General features: G+C 38.4%; 1 pseudogene; it reads left to right on the top strand.

Annotated features, from left to right (window-relative positions):
• Positions 2,391–3,739, top strand: Gm18064 (predicted gene, 18064; annotated as a pseudogene).

Below are 6,493 nucleotides of genomic sequence, written 5' to 3'. Positions count from 1 at the left end.
CAAGTAGGGGCATAATGTCACTAGTTCAATGCTGTAGCTGAGGAGGCTTGAGTCATTGGTGTGTTGTGTTCTGTGTGCTAATGCTGGGTGCTGTAAGGGAAGTTCAGGCAATCTCTGAACTTACAACATGGATGCATTGACCTATGATAATACACATGTTCACTTCACTTGGGAAGAGTGGTTCTTGATGGATCCACCTCAGAAGATATTTTACAAAGATGTGATGCTGGAGACCTACAGGAACTTCAGAACTATAGGCTACAATTTGGAAGAATATAATATTGAAGAACATTGGCAAAGTGATAGAAGACATGGAAGGTATGGAAGAAATCATGATGGAAAGCAGCCCTATGAATATACACAATGTGATAAAGCCTTAACATATCACAGTCATCTTCAAAATCATGAAAGAACTCATACTCAAGAGAAACCCTCTGAAGGCTTTTTTTAAAAAGAAAAAATATTTATTATTTTTTTTTTACACTTCAAATTTTCTTCCACCCCGAGTCACCCTCCAACTGTTGCACATCCCATACCTGCTCCGCAGCCCCTGTCTCTATGTGGATGTCCTCACCTCCCACCCCACCTGACCTCTAAACTCCCTGGGGCCTCTAATCACTTGAGGGTTAGGAGACATTTGCATGGTACCTGAGAAGAAACATAATCAGTAATATCACCCAACCTCAAACTCAGTGAGATACAAGGATGGCCTGCCTGCAATATGCCAATTGGTGAAACAGTGTCAGGAATGTTAGGAGATATCAACCACAATTTATTGGATGTAAGGTTGACTCCCTGATAGAACATGTACCCCTGAGGCATGGTAGAGCATCTTTTCGGTATATTCCCAAGGTCTAATTTTGTATGTTACTTGGCCTTTTCCCCTTGCAGCTTTTAATATTCTTTCTTTGCTATGTGAATTTAGTGGTTTAATAATTATATGATGAGAAGATTTGCTTTTCTGGTCTCATTTATTTGGTGTTCTATAGGCTTCTTATACCTTTATGTCCATCTCTTCCTTTAGGTTGGAAAAGTTTTCTTCTATGATTTTGTTGAAGACATTTTCAGGTCCTTTGAGCTAGGATTCTTTGTTCTTCTCTTTTCTGATTATTCTTTGATTTGGTCTTTACATTGTGTCCCTACATTTCCAGGATGCTTTGCGTTAGGAATTTTTTATATTTTGAATTTTCTTTGACAGTTATGTCAATCTCTTCTACAGTATCTTCTATACCTAAGGTTTTTTTTCCTCTATTTCTTGTATTCTGTTGGTGATACTTACATCTGTAATTCCTGACCTCTTTCCTAGGTTTTCCATTTCCAGGTTTGCCTCCATTTGTGTTTTCTTTATTGTTTCTACTTCCACTTTTAGGTCTTGGATTACTTTATTCAATTCCTTCACCTGTTTTTCTGTGTTTTCCTGTATTTCTTTCAGTGAGTTTTTGATATCCTTCTCAAAAACTCTATTATCTTCATGAGATAAGATTTTAGGACAGATTCCTGATTTTGAGGTGTGTTGGTATATTCATTGCTTGCTATGGTGGGAGAACTGGTTTGTGATGACTCCCATGTATATTGGCTTCTATTACTTATGGTCTTGTGCCTGCCTTTTGCCATCTGGACATCCCTGATGATTGTTGGTTTGGGTGGCTGTCTGAAATCTGCCTCTTTTGTCCCTGGGTTGCTCAGGTCTCCTGGTAGGCCTGCAGCTTTGACTGTAGCAGACCACCTGTGGGGCCTTCCAACTGGGGGCTCTTCACAGGGGCAGTGAAGCTCCTGATCTGTTGCTCTGGTTGCAGTAGATATCCTGGGAGGTCCTCAGACTGTTTAGTCTTCAGTGGAGCAGTCAAGCTGTTGTCCAACTGCTCTGAGGGTAGTTGATCCTCACTGCTCTGAGTGTAGTGAATCCTCAACTACTCTGAATGTAGCAGGTCATCAACTGCTCTGAGTGCAGCTAGTCCTCTAGGATGAGTCAGGATATGAAGTCTTCATGGGAACAAAGCAGCTAGGAGTCTGCCTCAGCAGAAAGTACCAGGAGGAAGTGGCAGAAGGGACAGAAGAGGAGTGGTATTTGGGAGGGTGGGGGTTTTGCTGTGTGATGGGTCCCAAGTCCACCTGTCTTCCAGTGGCAGCTCTGAGACTCCGGGGATAGTGGTGCTTCTTACCAACTCTTCTGAGTGCAGTGAGTCCTCTAGGATGGGTCATGATATGGTGTCTTCATGGGAGCAGACCAGCCAAGACTCTGCCCCAGCAGAAAGGACTGAGATGAAGGTGCCTCTGAAGACTTTCAACATAGGGAAGTCCTTGCATGTCATAGTAGTCTCCAAATACATAAAAGAACAGATATTAGAAAGAAACTTTACAAATATAATCAATGTGATAGAGCGTATTCACAATACCAGTATCTTCAAATACTTGAAAGAACACATACTGGAAGGAAACCTTATGAATGTAATCAATGTGGTAAAGTCTTTGCAAAAAGTAGTCATCTTCAAATACATAAAGTAATACATACTCGAGAGAAACTCTACAAATGTAATCAATGTGATAAACCCTTTCCATGATAGAGTCATCTCCAAATATAGAAAAGAACACTTACTAGAAAAAAACACTTACAAATATAATTAATGTGATAAATCCTATTCACAACACAATAGTCTCATAATACATACAAGGGCACATACTGGAGAGAAACCCTTTGAATGTAATCAAAGTGATAAAGCCTTTGCACATTACAGTACTCTCCAATACCATAAAAGGAATCACGCTGAAGAAACTCTACGGATGTAATCATTGTAGTCTTGGAAAATCACAATAGTCTCCAGAAACATAAAAGGAATTATCTGGGAGAGAAACCCTATGAAGGTATTTGAAATGGTAAGGTCTTCACACATTTCTGTAGTCTTCATCATCATGGAAGTAATTATACTGTAGAGAAACCATATGAACAGAAGAAATGTGGTAAATCTTTTACACATCACAGTTATCTCTTAATGTAGAAAAGAACAGACATTAGAGAGAAATCCTACAAGTATGATAGAAGTGAGAAAACCTTTTCACAAAACAGTCTCTGAATACTTTAAAGAAAAATACTGGTGAGAAACACTATGGATATGATCGTCATAGTAAAGATGTGAAACCATTCATACTGTAGGCAAACACTAGGATGGTATTCAATATGGTTAATTCTTTGCATGTCACAGTAGTCTCCAGATACACACACACACACACACACACACACACACACACACACACACACACTGCTAGAAATAAACCTGACAAATATAATTGACATGATAATCCAGTTGTTATGACACAGTTGAATACATCAAAGAACACATACTGAAGAGAAACCCTGTGAATGTAAGCAATGTGATAAAACTTTTTCATATTCAGGAAAACTTCAACTATGTAAAAGAATATATACTGGAGCAAAACCCTCCAAGTGCAATCAGTGTGATAAAGCCTTTTTATGGCACAGTTATCTTCAAAGGCATGCAAAGAATCATCCTCTTATGAATGCATTTAATATTGTAAAGCCTTTGGACATTTCTGTAGCCTTCATGATCATGAAATTATTCATACTAGAGTAAAACGCTGTGAACATAAGCAAGGTGGTAAACCCTTTGCACATCAAAGTTATCACCAAATGCAGAAAACAACATATATTGGAGAGAAACCTTATGAATGGTCTCACTGTGGTAAAGCCTTTGCATATCAGAGTCATCTTCAAATGTATAAAAATGGAACAGAGACTGAAGGAAATGCCATCCAGAGACTGCCCCACCTTGGGATCCATTCCATTTGCAAACACCAAATCCTGACTCTATTTCTGATGCTAAGAAGTGCTTGCCTACAGGAGCTTAGTTTGGTTGTCCTCTGAGAGCCTTTACCAGCCCCTGACTAAGTCAGATGCAGACACTCACCCAACCCTTTGACTGAGCCTGGGGACCCCAATAGAAGACTTAGGGTAGGACTAAATGAGCTAAAGAGAAATGCAACCCCATATGATGAACAGTAATATCAACTAACTGGACCCCTCAGAGCTCCCAGGGATTAAATCACCAGCCAAAAAGCATACATGGATGGGCCCATGGCTCTTGCTACATGTGTAGCAGAGGACTGCCTTAACTAGCTTCAATGGGAGGGAAGGCTGTTGGTTCTGTGGGGCTTTTTGCCTCAGTGAAGGGAGATGCTAGAGGCATGAGGCACAAGTGGGTTGGTAGAGAAAAACCCAACTTGAGGCAAATGGGAAGGGGAATGGAAGAGGGGGTTGTAAAGGAGAGGCTGGGAAGGAGGACAACATTTGGCATGTAAATAAATAGAATAATCAAAAATAAAAAATAAAATAATGAATGAAAATGAATACACCACATACATAAACTTATGGAACACACTTATTTGGCATAAACCATGCAGAAATACTATGGAAAGCAAGTGAGTCTTCTGTAGATGGCCCACTGTTTTGCATGACTGTGATGGGTATGCTTTGAGAGGTATGAACCCCACAGATTACATTCCATAATGGCTTATGAGTGCTAATATGCCTTTACTAATGCTATTACATAGCCTAATGACATGGGTATCTCCCCACTCTTTTGGAAAAAAATTATTCAAAGACCAATATAAAGATGTACTTTCATGTAATAATTGTGTTCTGACAAACTGGTGATTCCATAATCCCTGATAATGATTGTTTTTTAACTACTCAATTGATTCAATTATTCTAAAGGCCCTGTAGAATAAAAACCTTCAAATAAAGTTCTATGTCACAATCATGTAAATTTTACTAAGAATTTAATAAGAAGAAAAATAGGGTTGGAACAAGTTAATGATCAAGGGAAAAATTCCTCCTGGGACAGGTTGAAGGATGAGGCCACAGGCGGGCACCATGATAAAGCAAGTAGGCTTCATCCTGGGATGGGATGCAGGAATGATTTAATATACGGAAATCTGTCAATGTAAACAAAAATCCACTATATAAACAAAATCAAAGACAAAAACCACATAATCTCTTTAGATGCTGAGAAAGCATTTGAAAAAAATCTAACACACCTTCATGATAAAAGTCTTGGAAAGTTCAGGAATTCAAGGCCCATACCTAAACAAAATAAAAGCAATGTACAGCAAACCAGTAGCCAATATCAAACTAAATGGAGAGAAACTTGAAGCAATCCCACCAGAGCAATTCAACAACAAAAGGAGATCAAGGGGCTACAAATCAAAAAGGATGAAGTTCTTGGCAGATTATATGATATTATCTATAAGTGACCCTGAAAATTCCAACAAAGAACTCCTAAACCTGATAATAGCTTCAGTATATTATTTGGATATAAAACTAACTCAAACAAATCAATGGCCTTTTGTATACAAAGGACAAACAGGCTGAGAGAGAAATTAGGGAAACAACACCCCTCACAATAGTCACAAATAATATAAAATACCTTGTTGTGACTCTAACTAAGGAAGCGAAAGATCTTTATAAGAAGAACTTCAAGTCTCTGAAGAAAGAAATTGAAGAAGATCTCAGATGATGGAAAGATCTCCCATGCTCATGGATTGGCAGGATTAATATAGTCAAAATGGCTATCCTGCTGAAAGCAATCTACAGATTCAATGCAATCACCATCAAAATTCCAACTCAATTCTTCACAGAGTTAGAAAGGGCAATTTGAAAATTCATCTGAAATGATAAAAAACCAAGGATAGCAAAAACTATACTCAACAATAAAAAAACCTCTTGTATAATCACCATGCCTGACATTAAGCTGTACTACAGAGAAATTGTGATAAAAACTGCATGGTACTGGTACAATGACAGACAGGTAGATCAATGGAATAGAATTGAAGACCCAGAAATGAATCCACACAGCTATAGTCACTTGATCTTTGACAAGGGAGCTCAAACCATCCAGTGGAAAAAAGACCAAATTTTCAACAAATTGTGCTGGCACAACTAGCAGTTATCATGTAGTAGAATGCGAATTGATGCATTCTTATCTCCTTGTACAAAGGTCAAGTCTAAGTGGATCAAAGAACTCCATATAAAACTAGAGACACTGAAATTTATAGAGGAGAAAGTGGGAAAAAACTCTCGAAGATATGGGCACAGTGGAAAAATTCGTAAACAGAACAGCAATGGCTTGTCCTGTAAGATCAAGAATTGACAAATGGGACCTCATAAAATTGCAAAGATTCTGTAAGGCAAAAGACATTGTCAATAAGACAAAAAGGCCACCAACAGATTGGGAAAGGATTTTTACCATTCCTAAATCTGATAGGGGACTAATATCCACTAAATAAAAAGAGCTCAAGAAGCTGGATTCCAGAAATTCAAATAACCTCATTAAAAAATGCAGTACAGAGTTAAACAAAGAACTTTCAACTGAGGAATACCGAATGGCTGAGAAGTACCTGAAAAAATGTTCAACATCCTTAACCATCAGGGAAATGCAAATCAAAACAAACTTGAGATTCTACTTCATCCTAGTCAGAA

This window comes from Mus musculus, chromosome 13 (assembly GCF_000001635.26).
Source record: "Mus musculus strain C57BL/6J chromosome 13, GRCm38.p6 C57BL/6J".
NCBI classification, from domain to species: Eukaryota; Metazoa; Chordata; class Mammalia; order Rodentia; family Muridae; genus Mus; species Mus musculus.
The sequence above is the reverse complement of the archived record's forward strand: the minus strand, read 5'-3'. Positions and strand labels throughout refer to the sequence as shown.